The 16,026-nt window shown below is 46.0% G+C and overlaps 1 protein-coding gene across 4 annotated transcripts in view; it reads left to right on the forward strand.

Annotated features, from left to right (window-relative positions):
- RER1 (retention in endoplasmic reticulum sorting receptor 1) overlaps window positions 1-16,026 on the forward strand; it is a 113,487-nt gene that overhangs the window by 83,158 nt on the left and 14,303 nt on the right. The gene's annotated exons all lie outside the window — the stretch shown is intronic.

Raw genomic sequence — 16,026 nt, forward strand, 5'->3', positions numbered from 1 at the left:
TAAATGGTAGAAGGATTTTGAGACCCAATTCAAAGGGGGGCTTGAAGCAAAATGGTCATCATTTGAGAGATGGATATATAAACAAAAAGTGTTTTTCTCTTCCATGTGAATTATTGACGTAGAACATTACGCTTAAAAAGTTAATTTCTCTATGTTTGTTGACATGACTATTACAAATATTTATTGTAAACCAACTCAATCATACTTATTTTATTGATTTCAAAAGCAGGAAAAACTGAGTAAACACCACTCAGTATTTGAACATATGGCCATTTGGTTAAACAGATATCCATGCGGTGGATGCTTTTGTTTATTGTGCCACCTGACCCAGCAACCTTTAGTTGGTCGCTGGTTTATTTATTTTTCGGCTATCTGGTTTTTAGGTTTAAACCTATAATAACTGATAAAACCCCACCGAAAGGAAAATAGCCATTACTGGTGTAAACATATAAACACTGAAAAAACACCTTTGCAACCACAAACTAGGTGCCATTCAAAGAAAGGAAAAGATGAGTGAAATAGACATTTTTATTTCTTCCTGAAGGGACCAATACAATATAACTTTATTATACAAAGCAGCATCAAGAAAGACTGGGCTAACATTCTGCTTGAGTTTTGTTGTTTAGGGATGACACTTGAGCATTGTCTCTTCTTCCTTCTGCTTTTTTTCAGTGGTGTGGTCTTTGGTCTAGAGATGCAGTGTTTAGAAGCATGTTTAAGGTCTTATTTAGTTATTTTATAAACTGCAGATAATCTGGAAATATCAAAATCATATTTGATATTTTGACTACATTTGATTACACTAATAGGTAAAATGGCTGGTTTCATAATAATCTTTCCTAACATGTACCATCACATTTACCCACTGACAGAGAATGGGTGAAATCCTTTGATACATCAGCCCCCTTTTCTAGTGAGTGAATTGCCAAGCACCCCAAGCTTTAAACATTTGATGCAAGATGTAGTGACCGGTATATGTGAAAAGAATGTTCTCACCAAGCATCTGAGATAGTTGTGAAAACATGACACCAGATGTTTGGTAAAAATGGAATGCATTGTCACTTGGGCTGCAGAAAAAAGTTCCTACCAAGTTCAATAAAGATTGGAGTGATATTGTTTGTATTTGCAGTAATGCAGCTTCATATGTGGAACAGTTGTCTGTCAAAAACCATACCTGAGCTGAAGTTCTTCCCTGTAAGATATCCTTGTCACTTGCTAGATTGTATGCTGAAATCAACTTTACAATATTTAGAGTTAATGAAGAATGCTATTGACTTTGTAGTCCATTCTGGTGCAGTAAAAATGTATTTGGACCTCATATACCCTGTGATCACGCTATCTATACACATGTACTATCAGTGCAGAAAGCAAGAAATAATTCCATAAACACCAGAAAAACAATGTATCTATTGGTTTTAATGGTGTAAAAATGTGTAACCACTGATAACCACTGTTTTTTAAATGTTGAAAAAACCCCACCAGAATTTACCAAAAATAGAAATTGAAACCAGGAAATCCTATTTATTTTATTTATAAAGTTTTATATAGCTCGAACTTGATCCAGAAGGATATCAGAGGGCCTTACAGTTGGAGGAAGAGGAAGGAAAGAGATCACAACAAGACTAAAATGGTGAAACTAATATGTATAAAATCATATAGTGCAAACATAACAGATCCTATCTAATTCAGGGTTAACGCAGAGTGGGCTAGTCCATGATAAAATGACATCAAGTGAGTGATGATGCATAATGATGTAAGGGGGCGAATACAATTGTAACAAACCTAAATATTAACCAATGCTGTAGTATTTAAAGAGCGATTCGGGTCCATCTTAAAAAAGGTAAGAACTTATTCATGAGGAATCTTTTTGCTTCCACTTGGAAAGCAACCATGAAGGAGATTCTACGAATTTCCGGTGGGAGAGAGCTCCAAATTTTTGGTGCAGCGCCAGAGAAGGCTCGTTGGCATGTTCTCTTTTTGCGGAAGATCTGAGGTTTCAAGAGGAGGGAATTAGCACTCCTAGATGGTCTACCCCCTCCGGATAGTACTAGTTTTTGCGCAAGGTAGTTGGGGGTTTTGAAGTGGAGGGCTTTGTGGGATATGCAGGCAATCTTCAGTCGAATTCTAGCTTCATGGGGCAGCCAGTTTAGAGATTTTAAGACCAGGGAGATGTGGGCATTTCGCTTGATGCTCCTGATCAATGTGGCCGCCAGGGGGGGGCGAGTGTATTTGGGGAGGCCACATAAAACAGCGCTGCCATAGTCCAGCTTCGGCAGAACGAGCGCGTGGACCACTTGCTTGAAGTCAGATTGAGGTAGGAAGGGTTTGAGATTCCGGAGTGTTCTCAACACTTGGTTTGTACCCTTTCACACGTTGCTAATATGGGTCTTCATATTGAGATGCTTGTTACTGACTTTTATCCCCTCGACTGACTATCTAGCTAGCTATCTGTGTGTGTACATATATATATATATATCTCAACTCATGGTAAAGGGAACATATTTTTGTCTCAAAAATCACACATTTCCATAGTAGATCTAAGCACTCAAGAGAACTACTTTTTGTGTGGATGTGCTCCTTGTGAATGAGCTGATGTCTGAAATGGGCTGACCTATTGTCCCATGCAATTTGCTGTAGTCGGCAGATTAAAAATGTTAATGATCGCAACAGACAAAAGACTGGCTGAAAGCCTGTATAACTGTGTGTTAAGACAATACCTTTTCATGCTTAGAGTGCTGTATAAATTATGCAAAAAAGGAAGCAGGGTACGCTAGGTGATTCTCAACTTTAGGTGCAGAGCAGCTCCGTTTATTGGTGTCTGGTGCTTCCTAGATTGGGCACCCTACAACACGACCGACACACTGAATCCGCTCACTTCAAATGTCTGTTTTTCTAGCACGGTTATAAAACATAGGATTTGCACCATGTGCCATCCACACCAAGTTGAAAATTTACTAAAGTCTTTTACCACTCAACAAATGATATTACAGCTTTGGTTTGGTAAAATACCATCCAAGCCAACCTTGGATCTTCTTGGCGCTCATCAAAGAGGTATAGCTGTATCCAGACACAAGCGAGCACCCAGTATAAGTTGACTGTACTCTTTCAGGATTTGAGTGCTGCATAAATTATGCAAAAAAGGAAGGAGGGAACTCTGGGTAGCTCCCAAGTTTAGTTGTAGAGCAGCTCCTTTATATGGCGCACCATACAAAACTACCGACATTCTGAATCTGCCCAACTCAAATACCTGTTTCTGTAGCAGAGTTTTTGAGCATAGGCAATTAGCACAGTGCCATCCACGCCTAGCTAGAGAGTAACAAAGCATTTTGCCATTTTTACAGCAAAGTCTTTAAGCATATGATAAGCTACGGACAACCAAGCTTAGCTGAAAATGACGAAATCCCTTTTCTAGCTCTGCAGCAGAGAAAGTCTGCTTTTTAATAATCCTAAATCTGAATAATTATCTAAAGAATGTTACCTTATAAACATTTTGCGTCCTTGTTAAGCAAAATGCAATTATATTCACTAACCTATTCAACAGCTGTTTTGATTGAGTCATGCCTTTCGCTGTCAATCAATATTGTTTGTGGTGTATTATGAGCTGGAAATGCTTTTTATTTTTAATTGGAAAGGTAATTCATCCTTGACCCAGAGAATCTAATTTTTCTCGAACAGTTGATTACATTTATGTTATGTGCGCCTGCCCCTGCCTCCTATCCTTGGGGTGAGGGGGGGGGGGGGATTAAAAAAGAAAAGTGAGGCATGTCATCAAAAATCAAAGGGGACTGCTAACCCATGTTTAATGCTACCACTAAAAGTTGAAAAACATCTCATATGGCGGTGTGGCGGTTCATGCAGAAAGAAATAAAAAAAGGTTTTGCTGCATTGTGGTATGGAGGAGATACTGTACCACTACGAATTCCTTTCTTTTGTAATTGGGGTACCATCTCTGCTTACTCCAAGACCAGGATTAAATGGGTTAATACAAGATCAATCTTTTGGGATCACTATAACCCATCTTTGAGTAATGTAACTAGCAGATTGCAGATTTTCTTCAGCATAGGAAAGACTCTCCAACGGTGTCAAACCTCAAAATAAGTGCATGTAAGTTTAAAATACTAAACATAATAGTAAGCAACAACTTTGTTTGGAACCCTGTACACACTCATGTGTCTTGAAGTTAGCATGCTTAGAGCCTGCAACCTTTTTACGCAAGTTGAATTACCCTTTGTGGTTAGACTCGGGTAAAGCATGTGTGGCCCGATGGCTAGACCACTGTATCCCATGGCGGGGTTGTGTATCAACAGAAAAAACCTTTATTAAACGTTATCTCTAAGTTTTTCCCGTTTAACTTTCTTGGATGGAACATAATCAACTTTAAAAAGAGTTCATTTTGTATATGGCTTCAGGGTAGATATACTGTGTAAAGACGGGATATATAGTTACAAAGAGGGTTGCATGCATAAACATGCAAAAATGTGCTAAGGTGGCACAAGTGTGTGACCACTGAATAAATCCAACAAGATGCTAGACATAGAAGAGACTGTGGAGTGGAAGTCTATCTTTGTCTGCCCCTGCTCCACAAATCCAAAATGCTGAAGCTGAACCTAATTATTGAAACAAGCCGGAGTTATAGGGCAGAGTAGCTACCATACAGGTTACCATTACCCCAGCTGTCTTCATATCACTCACCCTGGCATAAGCAACCCATGCAAGCCGTTCAGGAAAGGGACTTTGTTAAAAAAATAAGTGATTTTACACTGACCTGGTGATCAATCGTGAAGTCTTTCAGAACTCTAAGACTTTTTCTGTAAGTAAGTATAATGGAGGAACCCCAGACCAAGTTAATTCTCCAGCAATGCCCTCCACTTTGGGCCACTTTCAAGTATTTTGTTTGTTAGAGTGGAGGAGAAGGAGAATCTGTAAACGTCATTACTGTAGCATAAAGAGAATACATCTCTCTCGCCAAGACCACTGTATTGAAAGCAGTCTCTGGTTTCCTTACAAAGATTAGTCACAAATTAGAAAACAGTTGCTTAAAGCAATAGAGGTTTCATTTTGGAGGAGAATGTGGAAGCGAGCTATTCCAGTCTGTGCCAGCAAATTACCAACTCGCTGGACAAGCTGGTTCCCCTACGGAAATCTAGAGTCAGACGTAGGCCTGCCATGCCATGGTACTCTAACAGCCTTCTCCAATTGAAACTCCGGTGCAAACAGGCAGAAAGGGCATGGAGGAAGCAATACTCCGAGTCTGCTAAATCCCTCTACAAACAAGCACTGCTGGACTATAAAGCCCAGATTAAGTGCGCTAAAGCTAAATATTTTGAGGATATGCTTTTGCAGGCTTCCAACAAATCGCAGACCTTGTTTAAAATAGTTAATGACCTTTCCAGGCCGACTTGTGCGGCAAATAATATTCCGGCCTCACAGTCCCTATGTGATTCTCTAGCAGCTGCCTTCGAGGATAAAAATGCCACCATCCTGAGTGGTACTCCCTGTTCCCAGGCTCCAGTTGCCCCTGCTCCTACTTTTATTTCAGATGAGTCAGAAGAACCAACAGGTCATCCGCGGCTGGAAAGTTTTACTCTTCCTCTGTTCGATGATTTCTGCGCGTCAGCAAACGGTGTGCCCTCGGGCTCCCCCCTTGATCCACTCCCTCACAAATTCTGGAAACTCTTTCAGGAGGAACTCTTTCGCCCCCTATATTCCATCTATCACCAGTCCCTCAGCACCGCCACGGTACCAGAGTGTTGGAAGCTGGCAGTGGTCTCCCCCCTCCTGAAGAAAACCACCCTCGACCCCGCCTGTCTGGCGAATTATCGGCCAATCTCGTTGCTTCCCTTCCCGGTTAAGATCATGGAGAAGCTCGTGACCTGGTCTCTGTCCAGCTTTGTGGAAAGTAACACCTGCTTGGACGTGGCCCAGTTCGGCTTCCGGCCGGCTCATGGTATGGAGTCTGCGCTGGTGGTCGTGATGGATGCTCTCCGCTCGCGGGTCGACAATGGTCGGGCAGCCTTTTTAGTGCTGCTCGACATGTCGGCCGCGTTTGACACGGTCAGCCACTCCACTCTCATCAGCAGGCTGGAGGAGATCGGGGTAGCGGGACTGGCACGGGATTGGCTAATCTCCTATCACCAGAATAGACACCAGGTGGTGGCTTTACCGCCTTTCAGGTCAGGTATCAGGAGAGTAGGGCAGGGTGTACCCCAAGGGTCAGCGATTAGTCCCATCTTATTTAATTTGTACCTCCGTCCCCTGATCAGCCTGATTAAGTCCTTCGGCATCTCAGCGATTAATTACGCCGACGATACCCAGCTCATCTTCTCCCTTGAAGGAGAAGATGCTGTGTCCACAGAGACTTTCCATCGATGTATGACTGCCACTGCAGACTGGTTGAGAAACAACTCTCTCCAGTTCAACAGCTCAAAGACCGGGGTACTGTACTGTTCATTGGACCGTACCCCGCGTCCTTTACCGGCAGACTTCTGGCCTTCATCCTCCTTTGGCACAGTGGCGGCGGCGGACTCTGCTCGTAACCTTGGAGTCATGTTCGGCCCTAATCTACAGATGGATGGTTTCGTTAACAAAACCATTTCTACCTGCATGATGCTACTCCGCACTCTGCGAAAAATCCTTCCCCTGATTCCGGCTCAGTCTAGGCCAGAGGTGGTGCGTGGTATTATCCTTAATAGGATTGATTATTGCAACACACTCCTTCTAGGGGCACCCGGCACTTTGATTAGCAAGCTGCAGCGTATTCAAAACATGGCAGCGAAGCTCGCTCTCTAGGCCGCGCGCAGCTTCCTCCTCCCTCGCGCTCAAGGACCTTCATTGGTTACCAGTTCAGCAGCGAATCTACTTTAAAGCATCCTGCCTGGTCTTTAAGGCTTTGCATGATCAAGGTCCAGTCATGCTGCAGAACCTCTTCTCGTGGTACCAGGCAGCGAGACCATTACGCTCCTCCTCGGCATGTCTAGTGGTGGTTCCTAGAATCCATAGGTTACGGATGGGGGGCCGCTCCTTTGGATACGCAGCTGCCAAGCTCTGGAAATCCCTTCCCTTGTCCTTGAGGAGTCTTAGGGTCTTTCCATCTTTTAAGAGGGGCCTAAAAACCTACCTCTTCCCTAGAACAGTGTAACGGTGTGATTGTGTATCTGGTTCAATAGAGTCAAAGCGCCAGGATAACCTCTGGGTGACAGTTCGCGCTATACAAATGTGCAATACATACATACATAAATACAGATGTACCTACAGAGCCTCAGCAGGCATGGGTAGTTCCAGCTCCTCCTCCTCAAGACTTGTTATCTATCTCTACATGATTGCCTTGAGTAGATATACACTTCATTATCTGCATGAAGGGGAAGCTGGAAAAGGAGGCGAAGAACTGGATGAAGGGGGAAGATGATGCCCAAAGAAATAAATCTCAACAATATGCAAGCTTGAGGGAGTATCCCAGTGAGCTCCTGTCTAATGATTTCTCCCCCTATGATGCTTTCTTATTTCATTGTTGAATCAAAAAGGCATCAATCTAATTTTACATCAACAAGGGTAGAATCCGTTTTTCTTGTGGTCTAATTGTCTTACCAGACAGTGATCACAAATCTAATGCTAGCACACATTCAAAAGGAGGGTCTTCTATTTGTGACAGTGCTATTTCCAGCACATTCATTGACTGAAAGAACATGGAAATACTGGGGCTTGCGGTGATGGCAGAAAATGCTTTAGTGGCCAGCTATAAGCATGTTCCATGAAGAAGCAGATTTGAGAAGGTTAGTCCAACATTTCAAATGTATTGTCCATTGTAATTCAAATATTCGACAAATACAAAAGTTAAAACGTATTAGATAACGTACATTTCAATTTTATAAAACGACTGATAAAATCATCATGTAGTGTCAAGTTCAAAATAGTATCAGTATAATATTGTCACTATTCAGAACAGCAGTAACTTTCTAATAATAATTTCAAGTCCAATCCTAAAGGCAGTTAAAATGAATAAAAGCTATGTTGGTTCCACAGGGTCTATGGTCATCTGATACTTCGCTCAAGCAGATGTGATGAACTAGGCTACTGCAAATACCACAACGGTCCTTGCATTACTTTTGCATATTCTTAGTGAATTAGTGCTATCGGTCAACCCCGAAGCCTAACACATTGGTGCAATCCACCTAGATCCTGATCTAGAATATGCCCTACAAATTTTTTTTTTTAAATGCTCCTCTGATAGATCTGTAGAACAGCAAACCAGCCAAAGATTCAACTTGTCAGTAGGCAGGGCCTATAGTGATGTGTAAGTGTCCAGTGGAAGAACACCATTACGAACCTGGAGGAAAAAAGAAAGTGGCCAAAGCGGGTTAATGTAATCCAGAATGTATTCTAATTCAAATACATTTTTATGCATAAAAAAAGGTTTTGATCCTAAGACGAGGATCAGAAGACTCGCGGAATGTAATACAGTTTGCCCAGTATGCCAGGTTGACAGTGCCTTTGACAATGCTGTTGATGCCTGATGGGGGCATTCCACTGGCTACCCATCCCCAAACTATTTAAATTCCGTTTCATTAATACCAGCCAGAGTTTTTTTAACTAAATGTTTTAAGGCCATGATCTTACTTGGGGCTTCTCTGTATGGCTTATAAAGACCCTGTGGGGTGGTGACCAAGATGGCGGCGGGACAGGGTGTCGTTCTCATAGCTCCTGCCCGCCGCCTCCCAGGTTTGAACAACACAGGCCCCTCGAAGTGCCTAATCGCTCGGGAGTGACTGCATTCCCTCTGGGTCCCCCCGTGCCCGGTCTGGACTTGTCGCCTGAGCAGAGAGGACACCGAAGTGCGATCTCCTGACTTGACCAGGAGACGTCCCTGGCAAAGGAAGCCTCAACAACGCGGTGGCTGGCGGCGTCAGTCACCGAGACCAGCTACTTGTCTCCCGACTTGCCTGCACAGCCGGAATACTGTAGGCCCGCCCGCTACAGGGGCCGGGCGAGAGATCTATCCCGGTAGTGATGTCCCACGAGTGACTGCCCAGGTGCCCGGTGAGCCCACCATTTACCCGGTGATCACCCACCATCTACTCCACTATCGTTAGGCGCGGGTGGAGTGCTGGTCCCGGTGCCATCGGACTAGGCCGTGCAGATCCACGGCCTGCGGCTCACCAGGAATCCGCCTCAGTCTAGGTTTTTTCCGCTTACGGATGCAGTCCAGCGTTTTGCAATGGACTATCCATTTGAATGGTGTGATGAGGAACTTAAATATTTAGGTATTATGATCACGAGGAATAAGGTGGAACTGATGAGGGCGAATTATGGCACTCTTATGACTAAAATTGTGGATAACGTAAAGAGATGGGTGGCGCTTCCCCTCTCCATGGCGGGACGTGCGTCTTTAATTAAGATGGTGGTACTCCCGCGGGTGTTATACCTGTTTCTGAAAATACCGTACTATCCTGGATCCTATTTTTTCAAAGCTTTAAAAACGGAATTAATACTACTAGTGTGGGGAGGGAAACCGCCTCGGCTACAGTGGGAAGTGTTAACTAGGCCTTACTCCCAGGGAGGATTTGGGATTCCTGATATGGAATTATATTTTACAGCAGCACAGGCGCAATTTGCCTGGTTCTGGATCAAGCAACCTCGCTTTATGCCACAAGTGGCAGCAGAGCATTGGCTGGCTCATCCTATCCCACTGGAGGGGATGATCTATTCGATTGTTGGACTAAGGGACCAGCAACCCACCGCCCTTTATAGCTCAGTTAAGGCATGGCATAAAATAATGGAGTTTCTGGAGGTGAAAATGGCATACACACCCCTGATGCCTATTGTTTACCATCCTGATATCCCGCTGCTACAGGAAGGGGTATTTAGGAAGTTCAAAGAGCAGTTTAGTGTAGCTACGTGGGGGGATCTGTATCATGACACTAAGTTCCGCTCACTAGCACAAATGTTTAGAGATGCAGACTCCGTTGGATGTCTTTCTATACGTCAGACTGTGACAAGGTATAAAAGCGGTTACCCCGGCTTTTCCGGATGAACCTGAGTGCCTGACCCTGCTTCATAATATGTTGGTAAGACCTAAACCAATGCGCCTAGTCTCGATAATTTATAATACGGTGCATACACAAACAGTGAGGAAAGCAACTCGGGCGCGGGCAAAATCGGAATTGGGAGAACAGCTGACTGATTCACAATGAGAGATTTGCTGCTTGCACACTGAAAGAGTCTTGGCCAGCAGCAGACTCCGCATAATACACTACATGTTTCTCCATAGGCTGTACTATACACGTAAGGTCCTGAAGAAAGCCGGGGCAATTCCCCCATAGGCTGAAACATGTCGACCATCTTGCTTAGCGCCACAGGGTAGTATCCAATCACCCGGCGTGTTTTTAAACCCTTGACACCCAGACCTTTATATTTTGAAAAATTTCTTGAGTCTTAGTAGTCAATTTTATTCACTTTTATTTTTTGAGCACTGCACTTTATCAACTTTATTACATTGAGGAGCGATGTACATAGAGTTTCTATGTTACCCTGGCACGAAATGGCCGGGAGAGTGTTTGAATACTTATTAATTCCTAAATGATGATACTCCGCCAAATGGGTGGTCTGATGGGATTTATTCACACCTCTGTAACTCAACAGTCTTTTGCTTCACCTATAATTATATCCAACTGTTTCACACTCGCTTGTTCAGACACACACCCCCTCCTGACTAGGTCTACTCTTTTTGTTGTCATGTACTATACACCCGCCAAACTGCACCGATTTAAGCTAAGGGACACTGATGATTGTGATAGATGCTGCTCCCCGGCGGCGGATTTCTTGCACCTAGCATGGGACTGTCCCACAATTCGAGCCTATTGGGATGAGTTATTTGAGGCACTACAACATATGATAGGTGAGAGGCTGACTCCCAGCCCTGTGATGGCATTATTGGGCTGTATTGCTCCCGTAAAGGCGGAGCACAAGAGGTTTGTCGCGATAGCACTTCTTATGGCTAAGCGCGGGGTGGCGTGCAGGTGGGGTAGAGGCAGAGCACCCAAATTTAAGACATGGTTAGATGATTTAATCAGCTGTCAGGAGCAGTTTGCCGCATATGAAGAATTACTCCCGGTGGCGTCTAGACCTAATCATATTTGGACCCCTCTTACCTGTAATCTGCTTGCTACAGCTACGGCTGAAACTGAGGCTGAAGATATAAGCCCTAAAGACAGAAGGCGGGAAGACAGTGAGAACTAAAGAGCAGAGAAGATAGGAGACCTGTGGTCCTGATGACCTGTTCTTCTAGCATTCCTAGCCTGGTATTGGGAACACTGTGTGAGTGTCCAGAGCGGATGGGATGGGATAGATGAATGAAGCTCTTTAAAGTGCACTAAATGGATAGATGCCAGTGTTGTTGTATAAACTTGACGCTAAGTTAATATTTAAGGAGAGGAGGTGTGAAACACCCGCAGATACAAGATGATTTGATATGAATACATGTAACAAATATGTACCACGAGTTGATATCGCTGTACAATGATGTAAGGTAAACTTGAGCCGACGATATTTTTCTGTATTACAAAAAGTATGAAGAAGGCATGTTGTGTTCCATGAAAATCAAATAAACAGAAATTTGCAGCCAAATAGCCCCCGTCCTGACAGCTCTTTTCAACACGTTTGAACAGACAGGCACCGTCCCAGGAGAAATGCTTGAGGAGGCGATAGTCGTGATCCCAAAGCCAGGTAAAGACTAAACCGCGTGTAGCGCCTACAGTCCTATATCACTCCTAAACGTGGACATTAGGTTGTACACTAGCATCCTAGCGACCCGCTTGGCACCATACATGGCCCAATTAGTAGAGCCAGTTCAGGCCGGCTTTATTCCACATAGGCAGACCAGTTACAACACTAAACGCATTTTACACCTAATAGAAAAGGCCTCCCACACTCAAGGTGAGTAAATGCTCCTGGCCATCGACGCAGAAAAGGCCTTTGACCGGGTGCACTGGCCCTACCTGAAAATGGTACTGGTGGCGGTCGGGTTTGAGGAGAAATTCTGGAACCGAATCCTGAACTGCTACCGCTCTCCCATGGCAACGGTCCGAGTCAATGGTCACACTTCTTCCCGATTCCCTATTGGCAGGGGCACCCAATAGGGGTGCCCTTTATCACCCCTTCTTTTCGCGCGTTATATGGAGCCCCTGGCGCTCAGAGTGCGGCGCCAGCCACTCATTACCGGGATTAAATTTGGGGGGGACACGCATACCATCAGCTTATACGCTGACGACCTCCTCTCGGACCCGATCACATCATTGCGCTCATTTTTCATAAAATTAGACATCTTTGCACGAGGCTCAGACTTTAAAATCAACATGGACAAATCCATGGCTCTTGACATCTCCCTTTCCCCGCTCACTCCCATTCGGGAATAACACCCAATTCAATGGGCCACCACAGCGATCCCCTATTTAGGCATCCAATTAGCCCCCACCATTCACTCTATCATTGCCGTCAACTATGCCACTCTCTGCACTCGCATCCGTTTGGAGTTGTCCAGATGGAAACATTGTTTGATGTCCTGGCTGGGAAGAATAGCTGCTATCAAGATGATCATTCTCCCTCGGATATTATACCTCTTTCAGACTCTTCCCCTTAGACCTCCGTCTGGCTGGATCCAACGGACTCAGAGGGATTTATTGCGCTTCATTTGGCACGGTCGCAAACCCCTCTTCCGACACCAGATAGCAATTCTCCCACCTGAAAATGGAGGGGTCTCACTGACAGACCTCCATCTGTGCCAGATTAGGTACCTTGTGGAGTGGCAGCGGTTAGAAACTGAGAAGCATTGGCTGTTTCGCCCGCCCAATCTATACGCCTCCTATATCACGAGTACTACTATGGACTCCTGGGACCGTACCAATGTCTCTGCCCAGCTGACCACCTTCCCGTCGCCTCTTACACCAAGTTCAAGTTTAAAAAGTTCAAGTTTAAAATTTGTATAGCGCACTACTCACCCAGGCACTGACGATACGTCCTTCCAGGCCTGGCGCGCCTCCCCATGTATGTCCGTAGGTCATCTCTTCGATCTGAATGGCATTATCGCTTTCCCCCAGCTTAGGGAACACTATGGTCTCCTGGAGACCGAGCGCATATCATACCTTGAAATACAACTCTGGGCTCTACACCCACAAGTCAAAACCACAGCACAGCACCTACTGACGCCATATGAGAAATGGCTAGTGACACGCACGTCCGATAAGAAACTAATTTCCGACCTTTATAAGAAGCTTCTGGCCAATACCACACATACTTATAATGCAGGCTGCGCGCGTTGGGAACAAGACCTGGGGTGATCCTTAAGTCACAAAGAATGGGAGGGTATTTACCATAGAGCCAGACACTCGGCCTACCATATGGGACTCACAGAGACCATGAGAAAGACCACTTATTGGTACTACACACCGGAGCGACTGCATCGCTTTGACCCCAGACGTAGTGACCTTTGTTGGAGGGAGTGCGGGGAGGTAGGCACCCTAGAACACATACTCGGAAGCTGCCCTTGTCTACAGCCCTATTGGTCCCAAATTCTTGACGAGATTGACCTGCACCTTGAGACGTAGCCCCCACGGTTTCCTGCATATATCCTTCTGGGGCTACCCAACCCACTGACCTATCCACTTAAAATCTTGGAGGGGTAGACTGATTGCGATTGCTCTGGGGACGGCCCACAAAATATCTTGATACACTGGGCACCACTCCGCTTCCTACACATACTGGCTGGCTCCAGAGGCGTTAGTTGGTGTTGGGTATGGAAAAACTTTCTCTTACACCGGTCGGTAGAGGATCAGAATTCGCCGATCTGTGGCGGCCTTTCCTCACACTTTTGGTGTCTGAGTTCAGGGAGTTGACGTGCGCACGGTACCTTTGATTGCTTCACCTACCAGACACACAAATTCCAGACATCGACTCTGCCAAAAATCGCAAGCGGCAACGCAACGCAACGCAACGCTAGACATCGCGCCTTTTTTCCCTTGTCCCTTCTTCCCCTAGTTTTCCCTTTCTCGGTTAGCTTCAGGTAAACGAGGGGTGGAAGGGTGGGGGGGGGGGGGGGGAGGGGGAGGGGGGGTAGGTGTTCCTGTCGTTTTCACTGTCCTAGCCCACTCCATGCTATTTACTTATAGTAATGTCATGCAACGCAACTTCATTGTCTCCACCACGCTGTCATTGAGGAGCTGAGGGTTCTGTGTTTTTGTATGTTCATAACTCATTCAATAAAAAGATTTAAACCATAAGACCCTCTGGACTATACCTGAAGCCAATAACTTAGAGGTAACAATATCACCTCTTTTGTAATAGGCTTAAGGGCAAGAAGTAGAGTCCTGCACTCCAGACAGACAAGTCAATATGAAGTTAGTTTCACCCTCACCAAGAAGTGAACAGTTGCAGTAACCCCACAACTCTGCGCTGTACAAAGCTGCGCTTTTAACCTGGGCATTATAGATTCGAATCACAGGGAGATCGGGTAAGATAGGGCTCTTTTGGCAAACCCCTCAATGGCAGATGCTCTGTGATTGATTTGTGAGCTACAGTTTTGGATTATGGGCCCAACGACTCGTTATTCGACAATCAGATCCCCAAATAGTCGAATTTCGATACTCTATCTAGTGGTGCACCTCCTAAACCAATATTACAACCCAATCTATTATTTGTAGAGTAAACCATGAATTTCGTCTATAGAGCATTTATTTCTAGCCCACATGTGTTGCAAAAAAGTAGGAACCGAGTGACTGGAGGCCCATGAATGTTTCGTAGAGCAGCAAGGTGTCATCAGCAAAGAACAAGGCCAGCACCTTTTTGCTTGCCATGGATAGGAAGTCATTAACTCAGTTTAGGAGATGGGGGTGTGGCCGAACCAGCCAAGATGGCGGGCATCTCTCAGTGAGGCTCCGGCTGCCGGCCGGCGTCCGTGGTGTCTATCACTTAGATTTGAGTCCACACACGCCGCAGTAACCGACACCAGGGTCCAGAGGCGGCTGGGTTCACCTCGTGAGTCTGAAACCCTGCTAAGCGGCACGACAGAGACGGGAGCACCCTATCACAAACTACCGTGACCGGCCTTCCAAAATGGCGGACCCCCGGCAGAGTGCCGCGAATCTGACGGCGGCCACGAATCAGCAAAACCCAAGCGGGGCTGGCGAACCTCGGATGAGAGGTGGCTGTCTGGGCCGGGAGACCGGGCTCTGAGAGGGGGCCCCGGGGCGAAGAATTGCAGCGCTGAGGTGGCGCAGGGCCCCCCCCCCACCCTCCCTTCCAACCGGGCAGATTTGAGGAGAGGCCCTGAGGGACAGGACGAGTGACTGTTGTACCTGCTGCCATAATCCAAAGGAACTGGAAACCGAGGCATTAGCCATCAACCTTCATAACAGACATGAACACACAGCATATGACCCGGCTGACGACTGGAGCCGGGGTGGACGTGAGCCCTACAGCCCCCAGGTGAGGTGGCTGCGGCCCTAGCTCGGCAGCCCAGGGACGGCGTGCACTCGGCGGGCTCAGGACACCATTGCGGAGCATATCGCCACCCTATTGTGAATACGGGCCACGTGCAGGCCGGGCACGTCTGGATTTGTCGCAGCCGGTCGGTCCCGTGGTCGATAAACGGGACGAACACGTCACTGCTGAAGATCTTCCTGACGCCAAGGCAGAGGTGGACCGTATTGGCCGCCGGCAACCGTGGGGCGCAATGGGAAGACAATCCCCTCCACATGGGTCGCCCACAGAAGACGCCCTCCCAGGCACCGGCCTTGACCGCGAGAAGAGATCACCAGAGACAACGCTATGTCCAGAAAACTGGACCAAGTCTTAGCGGCCATAGAGCACTCCAGAGTGGCGATGGAGCACAAGTTTTGACACCCTGGCCACTGACCTCAATATCTTACGGTACGACCACAGGAAGCTCACTGACAAAGTGAACCAGAGTGCAGCGACAATGTAAACAATGGAACCGCAGGTCCAACATCACCAAGCCCTAAAAGACCTCCAGGCCCGGAT

Source organism: Lissotriton vulgaris, chromosome 5 (assembly GCF_964263255.1).
Source record: "Lissotriton vulgaris chromosome 5, aLisVul1.2, whole genome shotgun sequence".
NCBI classification, from domain to species: Eukaryota; Metazoa; Chordata; class Amphibia; order Caudata; family Salamandridae; genus Lissotriton; species Lissotriton vulgaris.